This window comes from Aotus nancymaae, unplaced genomic scaffold (genome assembly GCF_030222135.1).
Source record: "Aotus nancymaae isolate 86718 unplaced genomic scaffold, 86718_ANA_hifiasm-v0.15.2.pri h1tg000089l, whole genome shotgun sequence".
Classification (NCBI taxonomy): domain Eukaryota; kingdom Metazoa; phylum Chordata; class Mammalia; order Primates; family Aotidae; genus Aotus; species Aotus nancymaae.
The window spans coordinates 4,227,024-4,242,351 of record NW_026988504.1 but is presented as its reverse complement, the minus strand read 5'-3'; the positions used below and the strand labels follow the sequence as shown (position 1 = coordinate 4,242,351).

The 15,328-nt window shown below is 48.2% G+C and overlaps 1 long non-coding RNA gene across 1 annotated transcript in view; it reads right to left on the bottom strand.

The window, feature by feature from the left end:
- Positions 1-12,947: 12,947 nt before the first annotated feature.
- Positions 12,948-15,328, bottom strand: part of LOC105718056 (uncharacterized) — an 8,615-nt gene continuing 6,234 nt past the window's right edge. The window contains exons 2-3 of the long non-coding RNA XR_010339846.1: positions 13,694-13,970; positions 12,948-13,354 (exon numbers count right to left, since the gene is read on the bottom strand). This is a non-coding gene — a long non-coding RNA (uncharacterized LOC105718056). The remainder of the gene's footprint in view (positions 13,355-13,693; positions 13,971-15,328) is intronic.

Sequence of the window (15,328 nt, the reverse complement as noted above, 5' to 3'; positions counted from 1 at the left end):
CAGGCAGGCCTCACAGTGCCCACTGCGTTCACAGAGCAAACCCCGCTGACCTCACACTCTTCAGCACGGCCAAGGCAGCAGCCAGGGCCTTCAAACACCCGTGCTAACAGCACCAGAGAACACGAGCCGTGCATCTGAAAGGAACGCTTATTAATGCCTGACGTGGGCCAGACGCCTTGAAAACGTTACCGGATTCCTGCTTTTGCACCTGCGAGGCTAATCATTGTACTTGAAAATTCCGTTTCAAATCTGCACTGGGGTGGACAGCACAGGGAAACCAGGAAGGAGGGAGAAGGTCGCAGGGAGCCTGTCCTCTAGGGTTACTGAGGCCATCCTGCCTCCACAGACAGCACCCTCCTTAAAGCCACGGGATCTTACTGACTTCTGCACCTGTCCCCGGCGTCCCGTATCTGGCACACGGCAGGCAGCAGGCGCCATCCTGTAGACAGAAGCCTGGCATGGGTCATGGGCTGCACTCCTTTCTCAGGCTCTCAGGAGAAGCCATTCCCATGCCTCTACCAGCTTCTGGAGGCACCCCCATTCCTTGCCTGGGGCCCCTGCTCCCCCTCCAAGCCCCACCCACCGCACGTCTCCAAGCCTCTTGGCCTTCACTTCCCTCTGGCTCTTCTTCCGTCTTCTGTTCTTAAGGACTCTGTGATGACACTGGGCTCCCTGGGAAAATCCAGGATCATCTCGCTACTTTATGGTCGGCTGATTAGCAACCTTAATTCCCCTTTGTCATGTAATATAATATCTTCAGAGGCTCAGAAGGCAGGACGTGGACATCTCGGGGAGGTATTACTCCACCAATCGCAGGAGAAAGATGGGGAAACAGCCCTCAGGTTTTCCAAGGGCCGGGACCAGTCACTGTCTATGGGGTAGGCGCACAGCTTCAGACCCTGTACGGTTCGCATTTACTGCATCGTAAAGAGGCTGTGTCTGCTTAATTTTTATCATTGATATTATACTTGGAGGGATTTTAGCCAAAAAGTGACCTTCCCAGTTGAAAGGGACATTCCAAATGGCACCACACATCTGGAAAGCTGTCCTTTTCCAGAATGTGTGAAAATAAAGGGCTAGGCTCATCCCCCGATGGAGCTGGATCAGGACTGGCTTCCACATCGTAGTGAGCCTCCATGAGCCACCTGCCCACAGCCACCCTCTCATTTCACGCTTTCCTCAGGGCCTGGCTCCTGGGACACTAAGGCTGCATCGCCAAGACTTTCATTCAACACAGCAAGACCCTCAGAGCCATTCTGGGGGGTCCCAATCTCATCTCTGCCCCACCCCCACATGATAGCATCACGCACTGTCTTGAGCCAGACTTCAGCTCCCATAGAACCATCCCAGAGGAACGGGGGAAGCAGCGTCCTGCCTGGGAACCAGGAGCAGTGGGCTCCACCTCCCCACTGCATGCAAGACAGAGACGAGGAAGGACACAGAACGACTGCACAAACAGACTTCTCCATCGTCAGAATCATTCTTTCCTAATTAACCGTCTTGATTAAAAGGAAAGGAAAATCAACGTGAACTTTCTTAAAAATCAATATAAAAGTTTTTAATTCCCTTGATATTGACACTTCACAAGAGCTTTCCAGGAAATTTCGACAGCTGAGAGAGAACTGAATTAAAAGAATCAATGCTGTGTCCCTTCGGCACCCCTGGTACCACTCTACAAACAACAGAAAAAGGACTTCCTTGTCATAGCACTGACCCATTTCAGGACGTGGACAATAGTTCCAGGTCTCAGATCTTCCTGTGTGTGAAAGAGTGTTTCTACATCTACCTGTGTGGCTGCCAGAAAGTACTGAGACTCTGATGACGGGCCGTATGTACTTGTGGGAGCCTGCACAGGCACAGACACCCCGAGAGCCACATCCAGGGGCAGGGTAAGAACACCCACAGAGCAAGGAGAACTGCTCCTCCCACACCCTGGGTTTTTTTAGTACTCTGCAGCTCAGGGGGCCCTGCAGCTCGGGTGCACAGTGAGGTGGAGTACCGGGAGCTGACACAACACATTTACTAAGCTGCCACGGGCTAGGAAACTATGGTAATAGACTCAGGACAAGAAAAGAGACCTCTGGCGAACAGAAGCGTCAAACCGCAGATGTGCCCTCCAGCGAGGGGGGTCCCAGGGTCCAGGGGTCCTATCCCACTGTGAGTGGGCGGCTTCCTCTACCACCTTGTGACATGTCATTCTCTTTTGTGATCAGATTCATTTGGACATGAAAAAGTGACAGAAGACCTAGAATTTGGGACAGTGCCTGGACAAATCCATGCTTCACCTGAGTCCTGGCCCTGAAGATGCTTGGGGCTGCCCCAACAGGAAACCCTCGTTGCATCCAGAGGGGAGAGGGCTGGCTCCTTCAATGTGCCTTTCAGCAGGGGCCTGGGCTGGGATAGAGGGCTCATTGAGGCCAGCAAGGAGGAGCATGGGGAGGAGCCTGCAGCCATTCCACAGGCTCCAGCCAGACTGTCCTGCTGAGAGGCCTGGGGTGGGGCTGGAGGGAGGGTCTGTGGCCCAGGACCAGAGGTACCTTTCTCAGCAAGGCTCCTCAGAGGGAGAGGGAGGAGGAGCTGGGAGACGTGGCAGCTCCAGAAGGCTGCAGCACCAGCTTCCTTTCGGGAGCCTTCTAGGACCTGACACTTGTTTCAAGTTGGGGTGCCTACACAGGAGGGCTAGCCAGATTCACTTGACACCAAGAGACTCACATTCCCAAACCTCTGCTTTGTTGAAAATGTGGCAGGAAAGACTTGAGCATACAACTCCAAGAAGAGAATGAGAAATGGAGTTGGGCACTGAGACTGCTATGGAGACAGGGGCCACAAAGGCGGAAAGGTGCTTGGGAGAGAGAGGTGCCCGCTGGAGATCGACGTTAGAGTGGTCACAGGTGCTCTATGCCAAGCCTAGGGACACAGAGGGCAAGGGAAAGACCATTCGGAGGCAGAAGCAAAGGCACCAGGCAACATGGACGGGCAAGGAGGTACCAGTCCCGGAGGATGAGAGAATCCAGACAGGAGGGCAGCAGGGGTGTGAGACAGGTACTGTGGGGAGGGCAAATTGTTTGCATGCAGAAAGATGAGACTGAGCTGTGCTGCCTGGAGGAAGGCTCTAAACTGGATGAGGGCAGGGAGAGCAAGGACTGGGATGGGGTGGGGAAGCCTCGCCTGTTACAGGTGTGACAAAGTGCCAGTAAGAAGGAGAAAATGCCCTTATCAGTCCAGAGAGGCCCTGCATAGACCAGAGGGGGGGTGTCTGAAGTCAGAAGGTGATGGGAGGGGGTCATTCCCGGGGGTGTGCCCCACACTAGCCAGAAGGGGGAGGCATCCCACACTAATCAGAGGGGGGAGGTGCCCCACAGTAATCAGGGTTGGGGGAGCCCCACACTAATCAGAGGGGGATGGTCACCACATTAATCAGATAGGGGAGGTGCCCCACACTAATCACGGTGGGGGGAGTCCCACACTAATCAGAGAGGGGAGGTGCCCACACTAATCAGAGCGGGGAGGTGCCCCACACTAATCAGAGGGGCATGGTCACCACACTAATCAGAGAGGGAAGGTGCCCACACTAATCAGAGGGGCATGGTCACCACACTAGTCCCAGGGAAGAGGTGTCCCAAAAGTCAGAGAGGGTGGTGTCCACCGCCTGTTGGAAGACGGGGACTTTCCCACAGGTCGGAGGGCGGCGTCCCAGTCCACTCTGCAAGTCAGGGGACAGAGGTCCCGCATGGGTGGGACGGGAAGCGGGCCTGAGGGGTCAGGGGGCGGGACGCGGTGGGGTCGGAGGGCGGCGGCAGGCTCCGGGACGGGGACCCGAGCCCATGGCGGGGGCAGGGCGCCGGCGGCCGCGGGCGCAGAGTCACTCACCCGCTGCGGGGCTAGCTCCGGTGCCCGCGGGCGGTGGGGCCAGGCGGCGCGAAGGGCCAGAACCGAGCAGGGCGGCGGACTTCCGCCCCACAGCCGCTCGCCCCGCCTCCGGGCCCTCGCCCCGGGCAGCGTCTGCTCTGCGGCTGCGCACGGCCGGCGCGGGGACAGCTGGGAGCTGTGGTTTTTGTGTTCTGCGCCGGCGCGCTGGAGGAGCGGCGGGCTGGCTGCAGGCTGGAGGGGCGCGAGAGTCCGCACTGGCACACGAGGGCCCTCTTGCACCGCGTTGCGCTGGAACGTGGGCCAAGTGGATCTTCTGGGGTGGGAAGCATGGCGAGGGGGAGGTGAAGGCTACTGGGGAGGGAAGTTCTCATTCCCTGAGCAAGACCCCCCCGACCCTCGTGGTCTCGGGAGGTGGAAAAGCGTGAGCCCCTTTCTGCCACCCTCTTTCTCAGACAGACAGCCCCTCTCCTTGGCCCTTCAAAACAGCCGCCTCCAGAGTGCTGCTGACCAGTTTCAAAAGCCAGGATCACGGAGGTCTGAGGCTGTAGTGTCCCGGGGTGGGGACGGTGGGGGTGTTTCCCTGCAACCAATCTGCAATCCACAAACCTCCTGCCAAACGAGGGTCTCTGGTTCCTCCTTTCCCCTCCCTAGACCCCGAGAACTTTTAGTGCACTGTGTTAAAAGGTTTCCCCGGCCCTGCCCTCCTCATCTCAAAGTCCTGAGGAAGAAGCCTTGGTGGCCTTGGAGCCTCTGGCAGGAGAGCTTGGCAGGAGGGAGCACCAGCCCCCTGCCCACCTGCACTTTCAGCTTTCCTGCTCCATGCTAGCTACCTCCCCCGGCTCTCCCAAAAGCCTTCCGTTCAGTAACAGATACACAAGAGGAGGAATTCAAAGTATATAAATGGTGTGCAGTGAAAAATTAGCCTCACATTGCTGCTCTCCGTTCCCTGCCCAGAGGCGATCGCTATTTCGAAACTAGTTTCTTGTGATTCCTCTGAGACATGTTATATGGTATTTAAACAAGTCGTAAACATATATCTTAAATTACCTTTAAATAGAAATGTGCTGAACACAGTGTTATGCACTTTTGGCTTTTGATTTTGGAGAGGAGACAACCCTTTCTGGAATTCATTAATGTTTCTGTCATGCGAAACTGAGTCCCAACCATGTTTCACATGATACTCGTTAGGTCTCCAAGTCCAAGCTTGGCCATTATAGCCTTGGTGTTCAGCATGTACACCTCTGGATGGTCCCCAGAAGCCAGAAGGTCTGACGTAACCACAAGCAACCAGGTGGCCACAGAAAGAAGTGAAACAACTTGTTCCTGCCTCATCTAATTGCTCTCCCCCTGCAACCTGCAACCATTGTTTCTGCTCAGCCTTGTGGAATTTCCCCTCTGGACACTGGGTTTCTCAAGGCACCCACCCCTGTAACTGTGTAATTTACAACACCCTCCCCTCTGCTTGCAACCCATATCCCCTGCCCTTATGATCATGTCTGTTTGTAACAGATGACCCCTACCCTTGTGACCATGCATCCCATGATGCCCTTCCCCTCCCTAAAATAGATGATCATCTTTAACTGACCACTTGCCCCAACCTATAAAACCAACTCCTATCCCACCACCCTCCGCTGACTCTCTTTTTGAACTCAGCCCGCCCGCACCCAGGTGAATAAACAGCCATGTTGCTCACACAAAGCCTGCTTGGTGGTCTCCTTACACGAGCACGCCTAACACTCATTATATTCAAAGCTTTGATTTTCTAAAAGATCTGCACATGCCTTCCAGCTTAAGAAGCAACACATTATTCTGTATTTTTAGAGCTCTCCAGGTTCTTCTTCCTATTCTCAACTCCCCACTATCCCCAAGAGGTGGTAGCCACAATCCTGAATGTTGTGTTAATCATTCTCTTGCCTTGCCTTATAATTTTAGCACACAGGTATGTATCCCTAAACAATATATTGTTTAGTTCTGACTATTTTAACCTTTATGAAATGAAATAAAACTGTATTCAATGGATGAGATCCAGTTCCTCTGTCAGAGGCCTTTGAACCAGAGCACCTCCAGCTTGAATATGGGCTGGGTGAATGAGGCTGAGACCTGCTGGGCTGCATTCCCAGATCAGGCATTCTTAGTCACAGGAGGAGACAGAAGGTTACAGGTCACAAACACTCTGCTGATGAAACAGGAGGCAGTAAAGAAGCTGGTCAAAACCCTCCAAATCCAAGATAGCAATGAAAGTGACCTCTGGCCATCCTTGCTGCTAATTATACGCTAATTATAATGTATTACCATGCTGAAAGACACTCCCACCAGCACCATGGTGGTTTACAAATGCGATGGCAATGTCAGGAAGTTACGCTAGATGGTCTAACAGGGGAAAGAGCCCTCAGTTCCAGGGAAATCCCTGCCTCTTTCCCAGAAAACTCATGAATAATTCACCCCTTGTTTATCATATGAGCAAGAAATAACCATCAGGATAGCCAACCAGCAGCCATTCTTTTATTCCTTTACTTTCTTAATAAACTTGCTTTCACTTTACTCTGTGGACTTACCCCAGATTCTTTGTGGTGGAAGATCCACGAACCCTCTCTTGGGGCCTGGATCAGGACCCCTTTCTGGTAACATCTTTCGCAAGAAACCACGAAGGGATCATACTGGAGAGACCTCTGACCCAAGGGAAATTGGCTGAGGCACCAGTTGGCCAACTTAGGGTAAGCGGTGGGTATTTTACCCAGGGTAATGGATGGAATTGGGTTCGAGGCCTCAGTTAGGAGAGTTAGAATCCCTTCTAAGACACAGGGAGTTAGAGACCCCTCTTAGTAAATGACAAGAAGGCTTGTTGAAACGTGAGTTCAAGGCCCAACTGAGGAAGGTTAGAGGTGACCCTCGGTAAGACCCCTCTTGCCTAAAAATGGACTCAGCCCTGCAGGATGCTAACCGCTATTCTCTTTGGATTAATTTGCCATGTCCTCTTTGCTGACGGCGATGGGTGAGAGGATTAGGTATGTGCAGGATCATGGGACCTGGGAATCTTTTTTTTCCTTCCCCAAAGGGGAAGACTTGAGAGTTGATGGGACTGCTAGGAAAGATCCCTTTTAACAAGCAGCTGCCTGAACTTTTGATTCAGTGTCGCTGTGACGGATGGGTCTTTCTCTGGCTTCCTTGAGCTCCTCACCTCTGCAATCCACCACAGGCAGCGGTCTTCTCCCTTCCCTTTCCTCTCTCTCTCTCTCTCTCTTTTTTTTTTTTTTTTAAAAAAAAGATGGGGTTTCACCATGATGCCAGGCTGGTCTTGAACTCCTGATCTCAGGTGATCCACCCACCTCAGCCTCCCAAAGTGCTCGGATTACAGGGGTGAGCCACCACGCCCGGCACCTCTCTCTCTTTCTCGTCTTTCCGTCATCTGTCTTCTCTGTCACCCTGGATGACTACTCTTCCATGTTGTCCAAAACCACTTGTTGAAACTCCTGGTTGGCAGTCCTTCCACCCAGCTTTGAATGGATTAGAGACTACAGGGGCCGACGGGGGAAGTTTTGAGCTTGCCAGGTCAATATTCGGTGCTGAGGGGTTGGCTAATGTCTACGTTTTGTCAAGTGTGTTTTGTTCTGCTCGGAATGGACATGTGGATTTGGTTCCTCCATGCAACCTCTTGAGCAGCACCTTCAAAGTTGAGAGGATTTTGCCTGTGGTTCCATGAAGTGGAAAAGGGTGATAATTCCTTTGTGGTGTGGCTTAGCCCCCACAGTTATGGTGCTGTGAGGCAGGGTGGCTAGGGCTGCGTAGGGAAAGGGATCCCAGAAACCTGGCATGCTGGCAAAAGGGTAAGAATTTCTTACCAGTCAGGCCTCTGGTCTCTCCCTCTCTGTGCAAACCATTTGAGTGAATGCTAAAAATCATGGTCTCCTCTGCAAGGTTTTGTTGAATGGGAGAAAGGATTTGTGAGGCTAGTCTTATGCTATGATGAATCTGGTGTACTTTGTGCTATGAATTTGTCTTTCTGTGTCATTCTGTCATAAATGGGATATCATAGGATAGAATGTGGGCCTAGGACCCCTGTGAGCCCACTATTCAGGCTGGCCCAGCAAACTGGTCAGCTGCCAACTTTGCTGCAGGCCACTGAAACAAAAACTGGGTGTGGATTCCCCCTCATCTTGTGTTATGTCCTTGGGAGCTTGACCTTGTGACCATGTGGGGGCACTTACTCTCGGTCTCCACCACCCGTGTGAGTAATATTTTAGTACCAAAATACATAAAAGAGTTCTATTTAATTGGCTTAAAGAAAAATGAGCAGTTAAATAAAATATTTCACCAGAAAAATTAAAATGTTAATGCCTTTTTGTTCACATGACTTTAGTAATCTTTGGAAAAGAAAGGCAGTTTTAAGGATTATTGGTAAAATAAAAATGTCTTCGAAATTAGACATTTGGTCTAAATTCTAAAGGAATTCTCTGTGTGAACATATTGGCCAAAGTTAAAGGAGTATCATTCAGTTTCTCCATAAATTGAACATTGGAATAAAAGCACAACAGGGTTTCCTTAGAGCATTGGGATACTCTTTAACAAAAAAAAAATTGTAAAGGGTTATAAAAGGTTTATGAAAATCTTACCTTATGGTCAAACTGATTGAAGTCAGAAAAATTTGTCTATAAAGTTTTACTAGGAATCAAAGTTGACATCAATAGTACACTATCGCAAAGGTGAAACTTGGCTTTCTCTCTTGGACAAGATTTTCATGTAATATTAAAAGATAATGAAAGATTTTTTTTGCCTTTTAAATAAACTAGAGGAAGAAGAAGGGAAAGAAAAGAGACAGATTGTTTGGAGAGTTAAATCTTCCCTCTATCAATGGGTAAAGGTTTTTGCCTTTTTAAAATTGTTGAGTTACCATTTTGGCTAAATAAATAACTTATGGTGACTTGGAATTTATTTTATAATATCAAGTGTTTTAAACCTTTGATATTTGACAAACTTTCCAAAATCAGATTCTAAATATGTCTTTTTCTGAACTGATTAATCCTTTTAGATGGTAAAAACCCTAAAGTTCAAAAGAGACCTATTTGGTATATTAAAATCGTACAGGAAGCATTGCCAAATATGAAATGGTGTTTGGCTTTCTTTAGACCATATTTGTATAAATATGTTATTGGTATGTGTTCTAAAATTACAGGAAATTCCTATGACTTAGTGTATGTTATCAGTGACTTAGCGTATATTATCAGTAATAATTATAATTGTTATGTAAAATTGTATGCTACGGAAGTAACAACATTTCCTTGTCAATTGCATCTTTGACCGTGGCTGTCCTAAGACTTTTTGTCATTCACAGACAATTATTGTCTTGTTTTAATCCTCTTCAAATGAAGGTTTATAACCAGCTATAGGATACTGACAATTACTCTTAAATGCAAGTCTCTGATAACTTTGGAAAGTGTGCCATTAAAATACAGAGGAAGAAAAAAGCTTCCAAGACTGTTTTGGAAAAATAATGTGTTCTTAAATATTGAGCATAACAGAAATTAATTGCACAGACTAATGAAAGATGGAAATAATCTTTTTATGACTTTTTTCTTAAAATGTTGCTGATCCTTTCTGTTTTGTTTTTCAGAGTCAAGCAAATTTTCTTTTTTCTTTTTTTTTTTTTTTTTTGAGAGGGAGTTTCGCTCGTTACCCAGGCTGGAGTGCAATGGCGTGATCTCGGCTCACCGCAACCTCTACCTCCTGGGTTCAGGCAATTCTCCTGCCTCAGCCTCCTGAGTAGCTGGGATTACAGGTACATGCCACCATGCCCAGCTAATTTTTTGTATTTTTAGTAGAGACGGGGTTTCACCATGTTGACCAGGATGGTCTCGATCTCTTGACCTCGTGATCCACCCGCCTCGGCCTCCCAAAGTGCTGGGATTACAGGCATGAGTCACCACGCCCGGCCCCAAACTTTTCTTTTGAACTATTTACAGCTTTTAACAGTTGAGTAAAATATATCTCTGTAAACAAAATTTGGAGCATATTTCTTTCTCTCTACCTGATTTATCCAAAATTTGAAAATTATTTGTCAGTATTCTTAACTTATGGCAATATATTAATAATTATTTGCATAAGTGCAATAAGAATCTGTTTTCTTTTGTAACAGGATACAATTGGAGAAACTGGTTTATATCAAGGCTTTGAATGGAATGGCATGCTTTCAAATATAAACAAACTGCCTTAAGAATCAAAGTTGACTTATAGAGCAAATAAAATGTCCTTGGGAAAACTGGCTTTATGCCTTGTCTGTGCAGCCCCTGTACAGGGTTCCTGACATGTAATAAGTAAAGAACGTCACTTTGTGACAGGTCCAGAAGCCCTAAGTTATATTGGGACCTTGAGAGGATCATACAGGTAATTGAAGGTATAAACCCATGGCTGGGAAAGGCTTTAAAAAGTCAACTCACTGCAAACTTCGCCTCCTGGGTTCAAGCAATTCTCCTTCTTCAGCCTCCCGAGTAGCTGGGACTACAGGCGTGCGCCACCATGCCCAGCTAATTTTTTTGTATTTTTAGTAGAAATGGGGTTTCACCATGTTGACCAGGATGGTCTCAATCTCTTGACCTCATGATCCACCTGCCTTGGCCTCCCAAAGTGCTGCACTTTATGCAAATAATCATGCCAAGTATGATAAGACTAAAGCTTGTTTCACAAGCAAGTCCTACCATTATTTGTTTTTAATAAAAATGGGGACTAGAGAGAGAAAAATTATGTTTCAAAAACTATGGTACACCCGTTATTAAATTCTAGTCTCATTGATTGTTTGTTTGTTTGTTTTTCCTACAATCTAGACTGACCCTGCTTATTTCTGTGAACCAACCAGTGATCTCTGGCTACAGCTCAGAACAAATAATAGGGATGAATAACATAAGAAAAATCTGGATCAGTATTCTAATGCTGGGCATATATTGGAATCTGTTAGCAACCCCATATCAGCTTAGTTCCAACAGCTGGGCAGTTAATGGAATGCCTTCTTATTTAATTTATTTGGGACAAAGTATTAGTCCATTCAGACACTGCTATAGGGAAATACCCCAGACAGGGTAATTTATAAAGCAACAGGGTTTAATGGCTCACAGTTCTGCAGACTATACAGGAAGCATGGCAGCATCTGCTTCTGGGGAGGCCCCAGGGAGCTTTTAGTTATGGCCTAAGGCAAAGTCAGGGGCAGACATCTTACATGGGAGGAGCACGAGAAAGAGAGAGAGGGAGAAGGAACCATACACTTTTAAACAACCAGATCTCATGAGAACTCACTCACTATCACGACCAAGGGGGATGATGCCAAACCATTCATAAGAAATCACCCTGTGATCCAATCACCTCCCATCAGGCCCTACCTTCGACTTCGGGGATTACAACTGGACGTGAGATTTGGTGAGTACAGAGATCCAAACTGTATCAGATAATTTGACTTATTTTGCTTTACTATTATGGAATATATTGCTGTTGTATACCTTGTGTAGGAATGGAGAATAAGCTTGCACAATGTTTTCTGAAACTGAACATGTGCTAATCTTCCAGATAGCACCTTTTGTTGGAACTCAGAGTTATGAATGGCCCTCACTGTGCCGATGCTTTCTCACTGAATTCCTCTCTACCCTGAATACAAAAGACCTTCCTAGTCAGGTGGGAATATCGTTACCCCTATTGAGCCTGAAGAAGCTACAGAAGAGGAATCTTCCTACCGCCACAACCCTTAGGATTAAGGGTCCTCTTGTGAAAGGGAGGGGGGAAATATGTCAGAGGCATTGGAATCAGAGCAACTTCAACTTGAATAGGGGCTGGGTAAAATGAGGCTGAGACCTGTTGGGCCGCATTCCTGGGAGGTTAGGCATTTTCACCCCCTGGGGTCTGAGATGACATAGGAGGTCACAAATCCAGGCCACAGAGACCCTGCTCAGATAACAGGATGCCGTATAAAAGCGGGCCACAACCTGCCAAAACCAAGATGGCAACAAAAGTGACCTCTAGTTGTCCCACTGCTCATTATATCCTAATTATAATGCATTAGCATGCCAAAAAACACGCCCACCAGCGCCACGGCAGCTTACAAAGGCCATGGCAACATCTGGAAATTTCCCTGTGTGGTCTGCGAGGAAGAGGAACCCTCAATTCCAAGAAATTGCTACCCCTTTTCCAGAAAGCTCATGAATAATCCACCTCTTGTTTAGCATATGATCAAGACATAACCATAAAAATAGCCAAGCAGCAGCCCTCAGGGGCCTTCCTTCCTCCCTTCCCTTCCCTTCCCTCCCTCCCTCCCTCCTTCAAGACCTTCAAGGTCTTGAACTCCTGACCTTGTGATCCACCTGCCTTGGCCTCCCAAAGTGTTGGGATTACAGGCGTGAGCCATTGCATCAGGCCTCCTTTACTGTCTTGATAAACTTGCTTTCATTTTACTCTGTGGACTCATCCGAAATTCTTTCTTGCTTAAGATCCAAGAACCCTCTCTTGGGGTCTGGTTCGGGACCCTTTCTAGTAACAGCTCCATAGACATCATGAGATGTTTTAATTTTGCCAGTCTGATGGTAATGAGTGTCTGCTCATTGCCTGATTACTGCCAGGTTGTGTATCTTTTCTTATACTTTTTGGCCATTTACATTTCTTCTTCTGTGGATGCCCCAACATCTCTGTGTGTTTTTAGGAATTGATCCATCCCTTCCCCATGGATATGCGTGCAATGCCAGTTTCGTCATAGATCAAGTTTTCATACACACGTGGGTCATTTGTCGGGAGGGGCTTTCTATTACATCGTACTAAGATACTTGATCACATCTGTTCAATACCAGTATCTTCAGTATTACGTCTTTTAATAAGCCTTCCTAGGGTGTAGGACAGGTCCCCTCCTACCCTACCTACCTTCAGCCTTGTGGGATTTTGAGTGGAATTGCTTTGAATCTAGAGCTTCACTGGGTGAGAACTGAGATTCTGTAAGAATATTGGGTCTTCTATCTAAGACCGTGTTTTGCTTTCCCATTTCTTTGGATTTTCTTTCACGCTTTTCAGTAACGGTTTGTAGTTTTTCACTTAACGATATAGCTTGGAGATTGTTCCATATCACATGTAGAGAGCTGCTTATTCTCTAAAGAGCTACACGGTATTCCCTGTGCGGAATGTATTTTACTGGGCCCCTAATGATGCGCTTTGAGGATATCTGTGGTCTTGTTTTACTACAGCAATGCTTCAGAGGATACCCTTGAACTTACCTATTTGAGCACCACTCCAAGTTTATCTGTAGGACAAACTCCTAGCAGAAAGGTCACTGGGTCAAAGGATATTTACATACTGTGAGCAAACATACTGTACCTTCCAGAGAGGCTGTGCCATAAAATCACTCTCCTTGAGGTCAACAAATACAATCAGGCTTTCATTGGATTTTCATTCTCCTTGTCTTCTTTGCATCATCAGAGACTTCACCACAGCCTCCTCCTGGAAATTCCGTTCAGTTTCTATGGCTCTGCGGAAAAGACAAGACATTCTTCACTGAATCATTCATTCACGTGTTTACTTACGCATTTACTCGCTCGTTTCATAGTTAAGTGCTTGGAACTGGGGAGTCCACCAGGGGGCCCTCCCATCTTATTTATCAAGTCAAATATTGCCAAATCCTCCGTTATGCCTGTCTCCATGTAACTGAAAGCATTCATTGCCAAAACAGGAGAGTAAACGTTTAGAGATGGGGAAACTGAGGCATAGGGAAATTAAATGGCTTGATAGAGCTTTGAGGTGTGTACATGGCCTCAGGGGAGAACCTCTGTGGAAAGGCGAGGCTTCCTCGGAGAGGGAACGTTCTTGCCCTCCTGGTTTCCTGCAGGTGTGAGGACCATAAAGAAGCCTATTCACCTGGTCTGCCTTGCAGCTGCCAGTCCTGATCTCCACCTGTCCCGAGCTGTCCAGAACACGGGCAGCGCCATCCAGGAGCCACGAGCATGGGCCAGCAGCCAGGGAGGCTGGATCTGCCTGCCACGTTTCCACATCTCCACTCAGCAGCTTCTTCCAAGCTCTGTGGAGACTCTCCCCACCCCCACCCCTTGGCCGTGGAACGTCACCATTGGAGCCGGCCGGTCGCTACCCTTGGGAACAGAAATCAAAGTTTGCAATACCAGTCTCTGCCCTTGTGGGATGACTGGGCAACCCAACCCAAAATAGTTGGGAAAGGCGGGATGTGAGGGCTGCGGCGGGAAAAATCACAGTGCTGCTGACGACAGGCCTATCTGGAACCGAGCGTCTTGCAGACTTGAGGTCACGTTGCTTTTCCTGACAATGAGCAGACAGACCCAGCGAGCGGTGGTGACAGGCCCAGGAAGAGAGAAAGAATTGCCAAATCGGGGAGGACAGGGAATGTGCTGCCTCCCCTGCCAGGGGTTCCAGGAAGTATTTCTTCCCTGTGAGTCTTGGGGCTTCACATTTTATGACCTATCCTTGACTGAGACAATGGGATGATTTGGGAATATTCAGGAAACCCTTAGGGGTTTTCACCCAGACACCCTTGTGCAGATGTGAGCTCCTGGGGAGCTTTAGGACGTGTTTGGGGGGCTAAGAGAGAGACCTTGGGAAGGGGACTCAGTCTTTCTGGAAGTTGGCTTTGACTTCTGACCCATAATCCCAGGGCTGCTGAAATCCCCCAGGCACTGTGGCTGCTGCTGTTTTTTGTCCTGACTCGTGTCCTAGCCCTCTCAGGATCTCTGCCCAACAGGAAAGGATTTCACCAAAGGGAAAACCCCCTGCCTCTTGTTGCTAAGGCCTAAGGCAGGGACGGAAGATCAGCCACTCTTCACGGACAGCCCTTGCTTGCCAGTTTCATCTTCCTACTTACAAGGATAAAGCAGAGGCGTTGATGACAGAGCATTAGGAACCTGGCATGCTCTCCACTTTGGACTTTTTACTGAGGAGTGGCTTGTGTTCTCTGGGAAGCTGGTGTTGTGAGTCTTTGCCCATCGCCTGCTGCCTTGAGTTGTGAGCCAAGATGGCAGCACCTAAGATGTGCTCAGACCTCAACTCCTCTTCGGAACTTCCCACACCTCTGAACCTTGGGTCTCACACAAGATCTCGGGAAACCCTGGGCTCTCTGTTACATTTGATACCACTCCTCCCATCTCCAGTTTCTGCCTTAAGGAAAATGAGTACTCTCTTTTCTGATCTCTTCCTTCCCTCGTCTTCCCAAGAGTAGGCAGACCCAGTGTCCCGGGCCGCTGGCCCATGCTCATGGCTCCTGGATGGCGCTGCCCATGTTCTGGGCAGCTCGGGACAGGTGGCGAAGTCAAAGAGGAGGGAAGGAAGATGATACTCGTCACGATGATAGTTGCAGTGAACACTATGCTCCATCAACCTTTTTATTAATCGTGTGTGAAACTACAGGTTCACAACCACTTCTCCCGAATCCTGGAAATGCAAAAACTTTGAAAACTTAGTTTTCCTCTAAATTTGGCAC